This window comes from Rhinolophus sinicus, chromosome 1, assembly GCF_057876585.1.
Source record: "Rhinolophus sinicus isolate RSI-liver-muscle chromosome 1, RSI-T2T, whole genome shotgun sequence".
In the NCBI taxonomy this organism is placed as follows: Eukaryota; Metazoa; Chordata; class Mammalia; order Chiroptera; family Rhinolophidae; genus Rhinolophus; species Rhinolophus sinicus.
This window is the reverse complement of record NC_142501.1, coordinates 196,532,787-196,552,587: the sequence shown is the minus strand read 5'-3', so window position 1 is coordinate 196,552,587 and position 19,801 is coordinate 196,532,787. Positions and strand designations below refer to the sequence as shown.

Here is a 19,801-nt window from a genome sequence, read left to right as displayed (position 1 = left end):
ATTTATTTTATTTATTTATTTTTTTAATTGTATTAAATTTATTGGGGTGACAATTGTTAGTAAAATTACATAGATTTCAGGTGTACAATCCTGTATTACATCATCTATAAATCCCATTGTGTGTTCATCACCCAGAGTCAGTTCTCCTTCCATCACCATATATTTGATCCCCCTTACCTTCATATCCCACCCCCCACCCCCCACCCCCCTAACCCTCTGGTAACCACTAAACTATTGTCTGTGTCTATGAGTTTCTGTTTCTCATTTGTTTGTCTTGTTCTTTTGTTGTTTTTGGTTTATATACCACATATCAGTGAAATCACATGGTTCTCTGCTTTTTCTGTCTGACTTATTTCGCTCAGCATTACACTCTCAAGATCCATCCATGTTGTCACAAATGTTCCTATATCATCTTTTCTTACCGCTGAATAGTATTGCATTGTGTATATATACCACAACTTATTTATCCATTCATCTATTGAAGGACATTTTGGTTATTTCCATGTCTTGGCCACTGTAAATAAAGCTGCAATGAACATTGGGGCACACGTGTCTTTATGGATAAATGTTTTCAGATTTTTTGGGTAGATACCTGGGAGAGGGATTGCTGGGTCATAGGGTAATTCTATTTGTAATTTTTTGAGGAACCTCCACACTGCCTTCCATAACGGCTGCACCAATCTGCCTTCCCACCAACAGTGTATGAGGGTTCCTTTTTCTCCACAGCCTCTCCAACATTTGTTACTATTTGTCTTGTTGATGATAGCCATTCTAACTGGGGTGAGGTGATATCTCATTGTGGTTTTTATTTGCATTTCTCTGATAATTAGTGATGTTGAGCATTTTTTCATATGTTTATTTGCCATTTGTATGTCCTCTTTGGAGAAATGTCTCTCCAGGTCCTCTGCCCATTTTTCAATTGGGTTGTTTGTTTTTCTGTTGTTGAGTTGCATGAGTTCCTTGTATATTTTGGATATTAGCCCCTTATCGGAGGCACTGTTTACAAAAATCTTCTCCCATTCAGTTGGTAGCCTCTTTATTTTGTCAAAGGTTTCTTTTGCTGTGCAGAAGCTTTTAAGTTTCATATAGTCCCACTCGTTTATTTTAGCTTTTACTTCCATTGCCTTTGGAGTCAAATTCATAAAATGCTCTTTGAACCTAAGGTCCATAAGTTTAGTACCTATGTTTTCTTCTATGCAGTTTACTGTGTCAGGTCCTAGGCTTAAGTCTTTGATGCATTTTGAATTAATTTTGGTACATTGTGACAGACAGCAGTCTAGTTTCATTCTTTTGCACGTGGCTATCCAATTCTTCCAGCACCATTTATTGAAGAGGCTGTCTTTTCTCCATTGTGTGTTTTTAGTTTCTTTGTCAAAAATTATCTGTCCATATTTATGTGGTTTTATTTCTGGGTTCTCAATTCTATTCTGTTGGTCTATGTGTCTGTTTTTCTGCCAGTACCATGCTGTTTTGATTATTGTAGCCCTGTAGTACAAGCTAAATTCAGGAAGTGTGATTTCTCCATTATTGTTCTTTTTTCTTAAGATTGCTGTGACTATTCGGGGTCTTTGGAGGTGCCAAACAAATCTGATGATTTTTTGTTCTATTTGTTTAAAAAATGCCATTGGGATTTTGATGGGGATTGCATTAAATCTGTATATTGCTTTGGGTAATATGGCCATTTTAACTATGTTGATTCTTCCAATCCATGAGCATGGAATGTCTTTCCATTTCTTTGTGTCTTCTTTAATTTCTTTCAAAAATGTCTTATGGTTTTCAGCATATAGGTCCTTCACATTCTTGGTTAAGTTTATTCCTAGGTCTTTTATTCTTTTTGCTGCAATTGCAAAAGGAATTGTTTTTTGTATTTGTTTTTCTGAGATTTCATTGTTAGTATAGAGGAAAACAATGGACTTTTGTACATTGATTTTGTAGCCAGCAACTTTACTGTATTCGTTGATTGTTTCTAATAGCTTTTTGGTGGAGTCTTTAGGGTTTTCTATATATTGCATCATGTCATCTGCAAAGAATGATAATGTAACTTCTTCATTCCCATTTGGATGCCTCGTATTTCTTTCTCTTGCCTGATTGTACTGGCAAGGACTTACAACACTATGTTGAAAAGCAGAGGTGATAGAGGACAGCCCTGTCGTGTTCCTGAACGTAGAGCAAGGGGCTTCAGTTTTTCACCATTAATTATGAGATTAGCTGAGGACTTGTCATATATTGCCTTTATTATGTTAAGGTATTTTCCTTCTATACCAATTTTGTTAAGTGTTTTAATCATAAATGGATGTTGTATCATGTCAAATGCTTTTTCTGCATTGATTGATACAATCATATGATTTTTGTCCTTTATTTTGTTTATGTGATGTGTCACATTGATGGATATGCGGATATGGAACCATCCTTGTGCCCCGGGGATGAACCCCACTTGGTTGTGATGAATAATCTTTTTAATGCATTGTTATATTCAATTTGCTAGAATTTTGTTTAGGATTTTTGCATCTGTATTCATCAGAGATATTGGTCTGTAGTTTTCTTTTTTTGTGCTGTCCAGGTTTTGGTATCAGGGTAATGTTGGCCTCGTAAAATGAGTTAGGGAGTACTATCTCTTCTTCAATTTTTTGGAAGAGTTTGAGCAGGATTGGTATTAGATCCTCTTTGAAGGTTTGGTAGAATTCACTAATGAAGCCATCTAGTCTCGGTCTTTTGCTTTTGGAAAGGTTTTGGATGACTGATTCAATTTCGTTACTGGCGATCGGTCTGTTTAGATTTTCCAGTTCTTCATGGTTCAGCTTTGGAAGGCTATATGTTTCTAAGAACTTGTCCAGTTTTTCCAGGTTATTGAATTTGGTGGCATATATTCCTTCATAGTATTCTTGGATGATCCTGTGTATTTCTGTGGTGTCCGTGATAACTTCCCCTTTTTCTTTCTGATTTTGTTAATTAGTGTCTTCTCTCTTTTTATCTTAGTGAGCCTAGCCAATGGTTTGACAATTTTGTTAATCTTTTCAAAGAACCAGCTCTTTGTCACATTAATTTTTTCTATTGTCTTTTTGTTCTCTATTTCATTTAGTTCTGCTCTGATTTTTGTTATTTCCTTTCTTCTCCTGACCTTGGGTTTCACTTTTTCTTCTTTTTCTAGTTCTTTAAGGTGTAACATGAGGTTATTTATTTGGAATTTTTCTTGTTTCTTGAGATAGGCCTGTAATGATATAAATTTCCCTCTTAAAACTGCTTTCACTGCATCCCAAATATTTTGGTAGGAAGTATTTTCATTGTCATTTGTTTCTATGTATTTTTTGAACTCTCCTCTAACTTCTTCTTTGATCCAGTCGTTCTTTAAAAGTTTGTTGTTTAATCTCCATGTTTTTGTGTTTTTTCCTGCTTTTGTTTTGCAGTTTATATCCAATTTCAAAGCCTTGTGATCAGAGAATACGCTTAGTATGATTTCAATTTTCTTCAATTTGCTGCGGCTGATTTTATGTCCCAATATGTGGTCTATCCTTGAGAATGTTCCGTGTACACTAGAAAATAATGTATAGTCTGATGTTTTAGGATGAAGTGCTCTATAAATGTTAATTTTGTCCATTTCATCTAATGTGTCATTTAGGGCTGCTGTTTCGTTATTTATTTTCTGTTTGGATGATCTATCCATAGCTGTCAATGATGTATTTAAGTCCCCTAGTATAATTGTGTTTTGGTCAATTTCTCTCTTTAGTTTTGTTAGTAGTTGCTTGGTATATTTCGGTGCTCCCTGATTGGGGGCATAAATATTGATGACTGTTATGTCTTCTTGTTGTATAGTTCCCTTCACCATTATGAAATGTCCATCTTTGTCTCTTGTTATCTTTTTAACCTTGAAGTCTGTTTCATCTGATATCATTATGGCTATACCTGATTTTCTCTGAGTACCATTTGCTTGGAGTGTCAATTTTCACCCTTTCACTTGGAGTCTATGCTTGTCCTCGTAGCTGAGATGCGTGTCTTGCACACAGCATATGGCTGGGTTTAGTTTTTTGATCCAATCTGCTACTCTGTGCCTTTTTATTGGTGAGTTCAGTCCATTTACATTTGGGGTGATTATTGATATGTTAGGATTTCCTGTCATTCTATCTTTAGTTTTCTGGTAAGGCTGTGTCTCCATTGTTTCTTTGCCTTTTTGTTGTTGTCTATTATTTCTGTGTGGTGGTATTCTATGATGTTTCCCTCTGTTTCTTCTATTATTACAGTATATATTTCAGTTCTGGATTTTTTTTTTTTTTGAGTGGTTACCCTTAAGTATATGCAAAAGAATGTTTGATATTTAGAGTATTCCATTTTCTTCAGCACGCTTACTTTCTCCATTCCCATATTCCGGTTCAGGCCTTACTCTCCCCCTTTTTATGTTTTGGTTGCCACAAATTGTCCCTGTTGATGGTCGTTGAATAGCCTCCTTTAGTATTTCTTGTGGTTCAGGTCGTGTATTAGAAAATTCCCTCAGCTTCTGTATGTCTGGAAAGGTCTTTATTCCTCTTTCATATCTAAAGGATATCTTTGTTGGATATATTATTCTTGGCTAATAATTTCTCTCTTTCAGTAGTTTGAATATTTGGTTCCACTCCCTCCTGGCTTGTAGAGTTTCTGCTGAAAAATCTGATCATAATCTAATGGGTTTTCCTTTGTAGGTTACCGTCTTCTTTTCCCTGGCTGCCATGAGGATTCTTTCTTTGTCGTTGATTTTAGACAGCTTCAATACAATGTGCCTTAGAGAAGGCCTGTTGGGATTGAGGCAATTAGGTGTTCTTTTTGCTTCTTGGGTTCGAGGATTCAGTTCTGTCCACAAGTTTGGGAAGTTCTCATCGACTCTTTGTTTGAATATGCTCTCTATTCCTTTCTCTCTTTCTTCTCCTTCTGGTATGCCCATTATTCTTATATTGCTCTTTCTGATTGAGTCAGAAAGTTCTTGTAGAATTCTTTCATTTCTTTTATGTCTCAAGTTTCTTTCTTCTTCCATCTGTGTAATTTCCAGGTTTCTATCTTCAGTGTCACTGATTCTTTCCTCCATCTGGTCAACTCTACTACCTAAGCTGGTTATTTCATTCTTAATTTCTTCTATTGAGTTCTTATTGTCTAGAAATTCTATTTGGTTCTTTTTTAAAATTTCAATCTCTTTCGTAAAATGCTCATGTTGTTCTTTGATTGTGTTTCTGAGTTCATTAAACTGCCTTTCTGTGTTTTCTTGCATCTCGTTGAGTTTTTTCAGAACTGCATTCTTGAATTCTCTGTCATTTAAGTCCCATATTTCCATATCTTTAAGTTCCTTTTCTGGAGAGTTTTCACTTTCTTTCTGAGCTGTCTCATTGCTTTGGTTATTCATGGCAATTACTGATTTATTATTTCTCTTCCGAGACATCTACAGGAGTGGCGTCTGCAACAGGTTGATAGGAAGAGGTCTTTCTTTTGTTTTCCAGTACTTGTTGGTAAAATGTTTTATTTTCTCGCCGAATGCAGCCTTTTTTCCCTCTCTCACACGGTAATGCTATGTTTTCTCTGCACTCTTCCAGCTTCTCACACAATGGGGGGATTCCCTGGGAGACGGGCTTCTCCTCTGTTAATAGTTCGCCTGGGTCACAGGGTGCAGTGTCCGTGTGGGTATGCGGAGAGGTTTTGAAGTTCCAAAGCTCTTCCTGCACTACATTCAGAGCCCGTCTGTTTCAGCAGTTCTGTTTACTCCTGCGGGGATCCGCCCAGATAGGTGGGGTAAGGGGCGGGGTGAGTTGTGAGAGGTGGCCCAGAGCAATGGTGGCGACCATCACAACAGCCAGTCCTGCTTCCACAGCTCCCTCCCCTTTGCCGGAACTAGTTGGGCTGTGAATCTGTGTCTGCGGTCCACAGTTCTCAGAACAGCAAAGATTCTGTTGTTTTGATCTGACACTGCTACTGTTCTGCTTCTAGCATCGGGCAGGTGGGAGCCAGGTGAGCTCTGGGAGGGTAGGGAGGGGCTGGCTATTCTCAGTGCCTAAGGCTTCAGTTCTCTGCTTGGCAGTGAGGGCTTAAACCACCGTTTTCAGCCTTCTTCCCTCAGTCTTTTCTCCGAGGTCTCTGCCTTGTGTGTTGGGTTCAGCCGTGTTACATGCTGCCCCCTCAGCCCTGTGGGCCATAAGCGGAGCCCTAGCAGTCCGAGTTCTTCCCTATCCCGCAGCTGCGGTAGTTCCGGGAAGCAGCGAGCTCGGCGCACTGAGCTAGGTCTGTGTCCTGCGCCCGCGCATCTCCGTCTCCACACTTTTCTCTTCCCTCTTCCCCTGCTCTTGCAGTTTGCCCACCTTTAGGTGAATTCAGTAGTGGGCCTCTTCGTCTTGCCTGTCTGATGTGCACGGAGTCCTTTGTGGAGTTATTGTTGTTCGATTGGTTGTAAATTCCCGGGGAGCTTTACAGAGGCTCGCCTCATGCCACCATTTTGATGATGTCAATAATAATGTAGGCATTTAAAAAATAATATTAATAAAGTAATTATTTACCATTAATGAGCACTATGTCTAATCTAGCCCATTTTCTATGTGATTTATAAGCATCATCATTGTAGGTTTACCAAAAAGCTGTGCCATTTGTATTTTTCTTGTCCTCAGAAAGAGACTAAATAAATTATCCAAAGTGACACATACTGTGCTAGATTAAGTGCTTTAACTCAAGCTTTCTAAATCCAGAAACCCTGTTCTCTATCACCAGTTTATTAACAATAGCTTATTACCGATAGCTATTGGTAATAAGCTATTGTTAATAAACTGGTGAGTGTATGAATTCAATACCTTGTACTCTGCATTAACCTTATCCTTTCAAATGAGTTTAAATGTTTCCCAAGTTTTGTTTAGGCACAGTTTAATTATGACAAGAAAAGCTGATTATACTAACATCATTTAGATTTATGTTTTTCTTGACATAATTAGATCTTCCTGAAATGGGTAGAATTTTCCCAGGATGGATAGAACACTATGAAGGAACTCTCAATTTGGATTTCAGCCCAAATGCAAACACTGGTTTAAGTAGACATTAAATATGAGTGTTAAGCAGTGGAAATAGACTGAAACCAGCAATCAAATCTCATAGGAAAACTGACTTTGAGTTACAATCAGATGCAAACTCTTCAGATACATAATTAAAAGTGTAATCAATTGTGTTGTTTGCTGTTGCAGACAAATACATTAGCATAGTATCGTCATTAAAGTGATGGCATGGATGTTATGTTTCCTAAATTATTTTAAGTGTAATTACATGTTGTATTTACAGATACTTACTTAAGAAAACAACAATAAGCACATCAGTTTGCTAAAGACAGACATTCTTTAAAATCATAGCTACCCAAACCTACTTTGTTTCTCTTTTTCACCCAAGAGTTTATCTTTAAGCTGGCAAGAACAGAACAGATACCAGCAATAGGAAATTAAAATCTACGGTTAGTGAGAGTATAGAAAAGCCGTTGGTTGCTTAAAATCCATGGTTATCTCTTAGTTTTGAAGAGATACTTTTGAAGAGAACTTTCAGAAGTGGTGAGTAATAATGCAAGTTGGTGAAATTTGCATCTTCCCCAAGCAGAATAAATAAACTATTAATGTGATAATTTAGGTAAATTATAAAAGAAAACAGTGATCACTGGAAACCATCAAAATTCACCAAAAAACAGAAGAATGGTTTTGCTCTTTAATACAATTGTTTATCTGGTATCTCAGACAATGTTTTAGAACACACTGGAAGTTGGCATGATGTTCTCATCATTTTTGCTATATTTGCATAGCATATGCATTACTATTTTCTTATATGTTTTCTTAAATGAATTCACTTTTGTTTTTACTTCATTAAAATATTTAAAAGGGGAACTTGCTGATAAGATGAAGTAGAAAAGATGTGTTAAAATGAAGAAAACAATGAAACATGTTTTGAAAGAGAAAGTGCTGTAGTCAGATGTAGAGGATAGAGTTTTCAAATGCCTGAGGCAGCTGGAGAGAAATGAGTCTGACTATGACAGTGGTCCCAAAGAACCCACAGCGAGAGCTATCAGGTGGATAAAGGGAGCAGACAAGGGGCAACTAGTACTGCATTACCTGGTAGATAGATTAGGAAGAAGAGACTACAGTCATAGGCAGAAAAGTTACAATAAGAATAGAAATGAACAGGAGAGATATCTTTAAATATTGGGTTGCAACGATAATGAGGCAAAAGCCTACCTAAGGGAACAGAATGGAAGCCATTGTTCCATATAAGAATACTTGCTGAAATTGAAGATTTTTAAATATTTTTTTGGTTTTTGCAGTTAATATTCAGGTGTGACAGTTGTTAATCTCTGAAGAAAGATATTAAAGGAGGCAGTGTGCATATAAGACTCTGAGATAGACCCATGTTGCTTCTATTCTAAGGACGCCACCTTTTATAATCTATTTGCTCATTCATCAAATAGGCACAAGCCTAATTCTACATTCTTCTACGTGACATTAGAATCTGCTCAAGGTCTAGTGCTGAGTTAATGATACCAAGGTGAAAAGAGGGCACTGCTGGCTGAGAGGTGTATGCAGCTGGAGAAACAGGTGCGGGGGAGGAGCTGATACATTGGAAAGATTTTAAGAGGGATAACATGAAGACAAAGATCAAGGTCAAGGGGCAGTCCACAGAGGAGGCATAAGGGACTGAGCGGGAACTCATGGAGCTCGCAGACAGAAACAGTCATTAAGAAGGTTAAGGGAAAGTGAGATAAAGGGGATCTAGATAGGAGAGGTGGGCAATTAACAGTCTCAATAATTGGTGCCAGGGGACAGGTGGGGACTTGGGAGCTTCCACTTGGAGACAGAGGATAGGAAGTGGGTGCCGCTGAGCTCAGACCACACAGATCGCCTATGGGAGATGAATAGGTAGTTAGAGAGCCATCCGACCCATAGATTATCCTCCTGGACTGGAGGCTTCTCTAGTGCTCTGTAAAAACCACGAAAAATACTAGGTTAAAAACTTTAGTTGGCCATATAATAACCCCTTGTTATCCTTCTAAGAAGCAAAGACACTTGAATGTTGCAATAAAACTGTTGGAGAAATCCGTAACAAATTTTCCCAGAAAAATTGGACTGATATATTGGGTAGGGTACAGTCAGAAAGAAGAAGAGAGACCACTTGAAATAAAATAAGAAATTGGTTGAATGAGTATTGGAGAAATTTAAATTCAAAACGAAAGCACTGAGGTTTTACATTCCTAGAGATGTCAGCAGGAAGCAGCGAACATTCCTAGGAATGGAAAATTAAGTGAACATTTTTGGGTTATTAGAAACTAGAAACTTGGAGAAGAGGCCCTGTGGAATTAGGCGCCAGATTTTTGAGGAGTTGATATTGTAAAACAGGTGTTGATGTCCCAGAAACAAGAAAAAGAGAACGTATAGAGAGCTAGAAGTCAAACTTCTGAGGAGGAAGTGACAATGGCTGATGCCAGCACTTCTGAGGAGACAGGGTAAGGCCAGTTCTGAGAGTGGTGCAAGTTCCACTGGATCCACCTGCTGCTGGAATCCACTGCTGCTGTCAATGTGAATGTCCCTTGTTGGGATGACACAGAACTCAAACAAACAGAAACAAGTCAATTCTTCTCATCTCCTCCTGACTTCCAACATTCTCTAGCTGTTTCTATTGGTAAAACCTAACAGCACACCAGCTGGCAAAGGAGCAAGTTAATTTTCAGAGTCCTAGCTCCTGCTTCACACACACACACACACACACACACACACACACGAAGGATGGATTTGGAGCTGAGAGATAAAACCTTAATAACTTACACAAATGTCAACTTTAAGACATTTCACAATTGCTTTCTCAAGATTTCCGTTCTCAGTTCTTTCTCTTTAAAATTTTCATAAATAAATGATAATACGATTGACATTATAACTGTATATAACTTAAATATAGAAATTTTTCTTGTCATGATAGATAACAGAAAGAATTCATAAGCGATCTTGATGGAGTGAAAGAGCTTAGAGTTTTATTAATAAAGGATTAAAGAACAAATATAAAATCCCAAACTGGCTCTAACTTGGAAAAAAACCTTCTGTTAACTGAATAGGAGACAGTAGAGTGAAGTGACTGTCATATAAGTAGATAATTCCACATTTTACTAACATTTCCCTTAGTGGTATCATTAACAAAAGCATGATATAACAAAAGCATCTTTAAGATAGTTTATTTTCTCTATTTCAACATTATTTAACCCTTGTTATTTCTAAATTGTGTACTTGAATTTTTTTGTAACAACCAGTATTCTAATTTATCATTTTTTTCAAAAATGGCTTTTTGAAAAAAAATGTACTTTTATTGTGGCTTTATTTCTTAACGAGCAATTTTTCTTCATTGAATTTCCATTAGCTGTATTTATTTAAATTATTTCCACTTTTCTTTAAGAAAAATGTATAATTTTTTTCATTATAATTATTACTGCTAATGTTATTATCATTAGAAGACTGCAATTCCCCTTTGACCCGTGAGTGGTATAGTAGCATTTTTTTTTCCTGAGTGGAAAGGTTGTTTTGTTCAGTTTTCTGTTAATGTCTCATTATATTGCAGTGTGATCATTATTGCTTGTGTTTTATAGAATTTATTAAAGCTAATTTTGTGGCTAAGATATGTTCAAATTTCATAAATAATCCATATGTATTTATTACCTGTTTTTAAGTGTTAGAGCTCTAAACAAGTATTTATGAGTTACAAGGATAAGGGGGGGGATTGATTACAAAAAGGCAGTGTTTTGGGGTAATCAAACTGTTCTGTATCTTGTTTGTGGTAGTGGTTACAATAATTCATTTGTCAAATTCCATAGAACTGTACACAAAAATGTGTGATTTTAGTGAATATAAATTAAAATATAAAGTTTAAGAATTAAAAATATATATATTAATATTAGAAGTGGAATCTTTCTAGAGCTGTTTTTCTTCCTTTTTTTTTTTACCTCAACTGCTCAGTTCAACCTACATTTCTCCGCACCAGACCATTCCATGTAGAAATACATGACTGTATTTATTATTTCAGTTTTTCAATTCCAGTGGCCTATTTATGTTTCCTTTTTTGCTTTCCACGGATGAATTTCTTTCTCTTACTGATTGGCAAAATTTTTTATGAATTATTTCATGTGTCACCTCAGTTACAATCTTCTCTAACTTCCCAAACCAGGAGAAATGCCTTTCTTGTAGGCTTCCCTATATATTTCATGCCTCTCTCTTATACTGTTTATTTTAGTGAATCGTAATTATTTACTTTGTAGAACACTCACCAAACTAAGCTAATCCATTTAGTGTCAGTGCCTTACTTTTTGGTAGAAAAAAAGGCATTTGAGAGTAATATTTTAAATGACCAATAATGAATAATGAAAGTCATATTTGGCACCAGATAGTTAAACAAACAAACAAACAAACAAACAAACAAAAAACCCCCACTTTTTTGCCATTTTTATCTAAGGAAAAGTTACATAGTATATAGCCACATTATATATGAACACTCTACAACTTTTAATTCTAGGGCCTACCTCTGAAACACGTTTTCTTATTTTTTTTCCTCTGAGGTAAAAATCAGGAGAGTGAATTATCTACACTAAGATTAGATTATTTTTATGGCTTTGGAAATTTCTAATTCAGAGATATACTTCTAAATACAATCTAAACTTTAACTCAACGAAATACTTTTGAGTTTTACCACACAGTAAGGCTAGCACACAAATAACTACTTCTCTAACTTTAAATGACTTTATATTTTTTTGAAAAACTTGGTAGGATTCATAGATAAACTTTCAATCTTCTTTTTGTATATATCCAACAATGCTCCCAGACTACAGAGTTTCAGCTGAAGATATTGGGTCCCCATGTATCTTGGTTGGAAGTGATGTTTCTTAATCACTCCTCCTTTTTAAAACACTCATCCTGGGTAACTAAAGTTATAATCCAAGGTCAACATTGGAAAGACAGTAGAATACCCTTCACTTTCCAACTTGATTATAAATTGATTCAGGGTAGGCAAGTTTGAACTTGATCAACAATTATGACGTCTATTATCTATATGTAATTACCTATAGCAGAAATGACAAGTTAATATATGTATTTGATATCCTAATGTTTTAATATCTTAGAATTAAAACAAAAAACAAAACAAAAAAAACTGCTTTTTAAATAGCATCTCCTAACACAGGGGTATGTGTGTGTCCTGGAGTCACATGGAATGAGGAGAGACATGCATAGAAATACCACAAGATATTAGCCTTTTTAACTTCAGTGAACATGCAAGGAGAAAAGACTATGGTTTTACTCTCAGAAAACACTAGTTAAAAAGAAGCTTTCTCTCTGTGCCCAGCACAGCTATGGCTCGTGGTCCCAAGAAGCATATGAAGCGTGTAGTAGCTCCAAAGCACTGGATGCTGGATGAACTGACAGGTGTGTTTGCTCCTCGTCCACCCTCCAGTCCCCACAAGCTGAGGGAATGTCTCCATCTTGTCATCTTCCTAAGGTACAGACTAAAGTATGCCCTAACAGGAGATGAAGTCAAGAAAATTTACATGCAGCGGTTCATTAGATTGATGGCAAGATCCAAACTGATGTCATCAGCATCAACAAGACCGGAATGAACTTTCATCTGATCTGTGACACCAAGGGTCACTTTGCTGTTTCATTGCATTACACCCAAGGAGACCAAGTACAAGTTGTGCAAAGTGAAAAAGATCTTTGTGGGCACAAAAGGAATCCCGCATCTCATGACCCATGATGCTCGCACCATCGCTACCCGGACCCCTTCATTAAGGTGAATGACACCATTCAGATTGATTTGGAGACAGGCTAAATTACTGATTTCATCAAGTTTGACACTGGTAATATGTGCATGGTGACTGGAGGTGCCAACCTGGGAAGAATTGGTGTGATCGCCAACCAAGAGAGACACCTGGTTCTTTTGATGTGGTTCATGTGAAACAGCTTTGCCCCCTGACTCTCAAACACTTTTGTTATTGGCAAACACAACAAACCATGGATTTCTCTTCCCTGTGGAAAGGGTAACCACCTCACCATTGTTGGAGAGAGAGACAAGAGACTGGAAGCCAAACAGAGCAGTGGGTGAAATGATCTGTGTGTGACACACTTGGAAAAGCCTTCATCCCCAATTAAAGATAATATAGCATAAAAAAAAAGGAAGAGCCTAGTGTACTAAATATAGTACAGATATACCTATAACTTAATTAATATAGTTTCATTTTTAGTTTATATTCCATAAAGAGTATTTAATCTTCCACATGTCCAATTATGCCATTTTAATGCTGACATATGATGAAAAGAGAATATATTTACCAATAATCTTTGAAAAGTCACCTTTTTGCTTAATTAAAACAGATCAAGAAAAGAGAGAAATATGAAATTGAGTGGAGAATTTTAAAATGACATATATGGGACATGTGTGAGGATGACTTTACCATTGTGACATGCTAGGAATTTTGAAAGTAACCTTAATAAGAATTAATTAATGGAACAGGAAACCATCAGAGACCCTCCCTTATGGCTGCAAGTTGCTAATAGTGTTTTAACAATATTACACATAGCAAAATAATAAAAACTAACATTTCTGATTGTGTAATAAATGCTGTATGAATTGGTTACTACTCTTGTTTTCAGATATCATTTTGTAAGTAGAATCAACACAGAGAAAATAAATGTGTCCTCATTATTAGCCTAACTTCCCATCCTTTATGTTACTCTCGTATCAATTGGGATGCTTTTCGCAATAAGTAGTATAATACCTGATAAAAATGGAGGGTTAGATAATTTAGCATCTCGGTTCTTTTATGTTTTATTGCTTTTCTATAATTCCCTGGATTGCCCTTATATTCAGAAAATGGTAGATGCAGATACAAAAATTACATCTTTTTGAACAGCATGCAAAGACCAGCAGAGAAGGGAATAAAGAGGTATATTCCTCTTAAGTCTCTTTTAGCAAGAGAGTATCTTTCCCAAAGTTTCACCTCCAACTTTCAGGGAACTCCTCCACTTTCCCCTTCTATCTAATTGGCTTGAACTATTGGAAACTTAGATTACTTTCCAAAAAATTGAATGGCAATTTATGTGCTTGATCTAAAAGAGTTGGCCTTGATCAATTATGATTTGTCACCTGAAGCTGGACAAAGAGTCCAAATTCCCTGAGAACTCTGACACCTTCATGTTTGAAACTCACTTCTCATACTTAGGGTTTTATTTTAACTTTGTTCCTTAGTATTACTTTCTCTGACATAATTTCTGCTTCCACATTCTTATTCTTACTATATCAATTCTGCACTCCAAGGAACACATAAAGGAGGATGGGCCATGTAAGAGATTTATCAGGAATAAAACATGTGAAAACTAAATGGTGAGGGAATACGAGTAGGTAGGGAAAGCCTTAAGATCACAATGTGGGCATGATGACACCTTTGAAAAACCAGAAGGAAAAAGGATTTGGCAGGGAAAAGCCTCAGACCACAAGTCTTAGCCATGCGTGGGAGGAGACCCTAGCAAACGTTGTGCCTGTTGTAAGACTCCTGCATCAGGCAGGACTGGACCATCTCTGATAACCCCACTGCTCTCAATCATTGGCAGGGAGTAGAATGAGGAGAGTCTAGTCTTAGAATCAGCACCATAGTTTTTTCCAAAGGGGCAAGAACTGATAGAAGCTGTCAGTCCGCTATGTTCCCTTAGAAGTTCTCTAGGCGATCAGAACAGCACAGCTTCATGGCCACGGTAGTTCACCCCTTGTTCTGCATAGATCCACTTCTCCACCCGTATTCTGGAGCAGCTTCTTCATGGTCCTCTAAGCGGGGAGCTTAGAAAAGGGAAGTTAGTGAATTATAGCCACTGTCACTGCGGTTGTTCTTGGAGATACACCTGTCCCTTGTCCTCTTTGCTTTGCATTCTAAATTATCTATATGTCTAAAAGCTCACCCTCAGTGATCACCGCCACAGGTTTTGGTGGCTTATGTGGTAGTGAGAACTACTCCTATACCTCCTAACTGCGACAAATGTTCCCGGTCAGAAGCTGTGTGATGTGGGACTTAATGCCGGTGGATTAGGTATGCTACACCCTCCACATGGTAGACTGGCTGAGGTTCTTTGGGCAGAAAAAGTAAATCCATATGTTAAATACTCACATGGATATGAGGATGGAACGTTGGCCCTTTTATTATGGAAGGGGCTTAATATTATCTACTTGTTGCCAAAGGGCTGGCTGTCCTGTTTAAGATATTATTCACTATCAGGGATTCAGTATCATGCAGCTTTGTGGATGACAGAGAGCTGAGCTGCTCATTCATGAAGCTTATGAATGAATGAAGCTTTTATGTGCTGCTCCTATTCAAGCTCAACGTCTCTGGTGGTGTTATGAGTTGACTTACGTCCCCTTAAAATATATGTTGAAGCTGAACCCTCAGGACCTGTGAATGTCACCTTATTCTGCCATAGTCTTAGTAGGTGTAATCAAGTTAAAATGAGGTTATCAGGGTGGAACCTCATCCACTATGACCGGTATCCTTGTATTAGGTTGGCGCAAAAGTAATTGCGGTTTCAAAGGTTAAAAATAATTACAAAAATCGCAGTTACTTTTGCACCAACCTAATAAAAAGGCAAACATCATGTGAAGGCAAAGGCACAGGAAGAAGGCCATGTGATGACAGACAGAAATTGGAGTGATGCAGCTGAAAGCCAGGGAATGCCAAGGATTGATGGCCGACACCAGAACCCAGGAAGAAGCAATGGAGAATTTTCCCCTACAAATTTCAAAGGGAGCTGACACCTTGATTTTTTACTTCCTGCCTCCAGAACTGTGAGGCAACACATTGCTGTTGTAAGCCACCCAATTTGTGATACTTTGTCATTGCAGCCCTCGGAAGCTGAAACAGGTAGATTTATAGAATATCGATTTGGCTCAGTGGAGCTGTTTCCCAAATAGCCTTCCCTGTATATTTCAAATTGGTGGACGACAGGAGATATTGTTGTGCAGGCTTTGTAAGGAGAAATGGAAGCAGCAGCCATTTTGTTCCTTTTTATGCTCAGAAGATAAGCAGAGAGAACTTTGTAATGTACATACTTTGTCATTTACTTCCTGGCTACTCTCATTGGTTAGCCAGGCATAAGCCAGGCCTGTAAATACACCTTTTACTGGATTCTCCTTCAGCTTCTTTGACTCTTGGACCTGTTGTGTTTAGCTCTAAAACAAAGGATGCCTGGTTCCCCAGGAGCACACCTGTGTCATCAAGGTTGGAGGCAGAGATGACACAAGTTCCAGTCTGTCCTTTGAGTCACAGCTCATACTTGTGGTTTTCAGCTCAGGCGTGTGGATTCCAGCTTTCCTTTGCTGTAGGATCACGGGTCCACTATAGTGCCCTGACAAGTTTGCATATCTTCACATTGGTCTTATAGGCAACGCTTACAGCTGCTCTCAAACTGGGCGAAACACCCTGTGATATTTCTAAAATGTTGAGAACATGGGAATTTTGTGAGGAACTGCTACAAGGGCATTTCCTAGCTACCAGGGAGTTTCTGATTCTCGCTGCCTCTCAGATACTGATGAAGTATGAGAATTTCTGCTTCACTACTCTTAAAATGCAGCTGTAGAATATAAAAGTGCTCAGCTATCGGATGGCAGTCTTTTCAGCAACCTGGTGCCCTACACCCATGTTGTTTTGTCATAAGGTCCTTTTGGCTTTGGTGTTACCCTGGAGGACAAAACTGGCACCTTTGGTTACTTCTCCTTTTACTTTGTATATAAGTAGTAATTTAAAAAGTAGAATTTAAAAAGTTTTTTTTCTTTTTCTTTTTTACTGACAGCATCCATAAGCTATGCCACAGTTTATCAACACTTTCTATCCTCAAGTTTGTATTCATTTTTTCCCCTCTAATTGCCTTCCCTGTGAACTATGAATCATCAGATACAAAGACAATGGTCTTATTATATAAGGTCAAATCTGTATTTACAGAAAGAGAGAGAGAGAGAGAGAGAGAGAGAGAGAGAGAGACAGACAGACAGACAGACAGACAGACATTGGAAGGGAAAAGGAAAATATCAAACTTTTGGGGGATTACTGATTACTAGACACTGGCTGTGAATTGACACTACTCACTGGAGACCCACAACACCGTTTTGGTGCACTGTTCAGATTAGGGGTTTATGGAGATTAAGTGATCAACAGATTTTTGGCTCAGATCATTCTCACAGTGAGACCAGTGGCTCCTGAAGCCTACCTAGTGATTATTTCTCACTTTGGAATGCCAAATTTGAATATACTTCCTTAGCAACTGGCATTGCTATAGGTTTCCTAAGTCATAGAGTGAGGCTAATACTGTAGGAAGGACACTTGAACTGCCACTACAAACAAAAACAGTAAGCCAAAAGCAATACCCTATTTCTTGGGAAATTGCAAAGATTTGTGCCAGGAGCACTTAATTTGAAAGATGAAGGGAGGTAATTCCTACTAATCTCCATTCAGTTCACTTATTTGGCCTATGAAGAAGACAACTGATAATGGAGAGTGAGAATGGATTATAGTTCACGTAACTGGTTGAGACTCTAATTGCACCTACTGTTCCAGCTGTACTTTAATTGCCAGAGCGGATCTACTCATCTCTTGGCACATGCTGTGCAGGCACAGAGCTGGCAACTGCATTTTTCTCTATACTCGTTAGTAAAGATTATCAAAAGCAGTTTTCTTTCAGCTGACAGGGCCATCCTGAGGCTCCCTTGTCCTACTTTAGGATTATAGCAACTCTCCGGCCCTTTGTCACATCCTGTACCACAGTGACTTTGATCCACTTTCCATTTTACTAATCCAAGAACGAAAGACGGCTCTGCCACGGATCCAGACTGCCATGCAAGATGATCTGCCACGTGGGCCATGTGAGTGGCAGACTTGACCTTGCCTGAAATATCAGCTGTAAATGGGGATGCTTTGTGGAGCCATTGGCAGGGACATGCAGATGAATCATCAGGAATACCCCTAGATTTTTGAACCAACCTATGTTATCTTCTGTAGATGACTACTCTCCTTTTGAGAGACAGCTTTTGGATTGTTACCAGGCCTTACCAGAAGCTACTAAGTTAACACGTGACTCGAGCTGCCCGTCACAAATGGGGTATTATCTGACCCTTTCATCCATAAAGTTGGGCATGCCACAGCAGCACTCCACAAAATGAAAGTAGTATATCTGAAATCAGCCTCAAGCACACCCTGACGGCACACATGAAATGCAAGAGGCAGCGCCCCAAGTGTTCATTGTCTCTACCCCTGGGGCACTGACTTCTCTTTCTCAATCCTCACCTATGAGTTGATGTCAAAGGAGATCAAGACAACGTGACCTCCGGTTGATCCACCAGCTGGACTAGGGCAATCAGACAAAACCCATCCTAGGAATGTGCATTTGGCTTGCCTTCCGCATGCTAAAACCTGCCCCAAGGACACAGCTTTGAGATAGTAATGTGTCCTTGAAGCCATCTGAAAGGCATATGTGACTGAGGTGAGGTAAGACCTCTGTAGAAACTTTCAATATTCTGGCAGGTGGGTATCGAGAGCTCCTCATTTGCGCCCACCCAAGACAAGCCTTGAAGAAAGTTTGCTTGCTTACCAAATGTGCCACCTACTAATCCGGAGTGGTCTGCCTCTTTCTTCAGTTTTTTTGCTGCCGTCCAGGTATGGGGGATAGTTTGCAAGCCAACAGTTGAGCAGGTGATCAAGAAAGAAAAACTCAGCCTTGTTTCCATATGGTTCTGCGTCACATGCAGACATCACCCGCAGGCGGACAGCTGAAGCACTGCCGCGCCAATACAGGAGGGTCCCGAAGGACGGCACTGATGGGAAATCTTCCCAGTGGGTAGAACTTCAAGTAGCACAAATGGTTATTCATTTTCCTGGAAGGAGAGAAGACTGGAGGTATGCATCACCACAAGTTCATGGACTGTGGCTCTATAACCCCAACCATCTAACAAGGGACTCTGAGACTACAAGGAATTGTCTCCAGTTATTAAAATTTAATAGGTTTGTTAAACCTGTTAAATTTCTGCATTTAGTATTTAGTTATCTTTTCTCTATTTTTTCTCTTGTGGTTAACAGTGGACACTTAAAATAGGAAGTTTACAAGTTAATCTTTTCAGGAATTAAAAAAAAAAAAAAAGATGAGTAGAAAATCCTATTTTATAGCCAGATTTAGGGTGGAGTAAAAAGAAAACAAAACCAAAACAAAACTCTACAAACATCTTAGGTTTTGTCAGGTAATGAATGAAAATAAGAATAAAAATAATAATGGCAATATACCCAGTCTGTAGACTCTCAGTCCATTAGGGTATAAATGTGGAAAGATTTTAGTTGTCAGGTTGGTTTCAACTGTGCTCTCTTACATCTCCCATCGGTATTAGCTTATAGAGACTCTTATACTTGAGAAAGGTTCCACAACTTTTCTGCTCCTTTTGGCTATTAAAATTTACTTTAGTTAATTCTTTAAACATTAATCTCCTATCAAATCTGAAGTTCTTTTCCTCCTCCCTCACAGGGAAGTCTAATGTCTCAGAGCAAATGGTCTTCTCTTACACATCCCCTCCCTTTTTAAAAAAGAAATTATTCTCTCTCGGATTCTACAGTTTTAGAGGACTGCATACTACCACACAGCCTGAAAAAACAAAAATGGAAAAGGAAGGAACGACTACCCTCTAAATGTACTCCGAACTCCACCTATAGAATGCTTATATACAACTTACATGTCATTACTCTCTCTCTCTCTCTCTCTCTCTCTCTCTCTCTCTCTCTCCATCCATCTTT

General features: G+C 38.2%; 1 pseudogene; it reads left to right on the top strand.

Annotated features, from left to right (window-relative positions):
• The first annotated feature begins 12,346 nt into the window (after window positions 1–12,346).
• Window positions 12,347–13,095, top strand: LOC109456663 (small ribosomal subunit protein eS4, X isoform-like; annotated as a pseudogene).
• The last annotated feature ends 6,706 nt before the right edge of the window (window positions 13,096–19,801 follow it).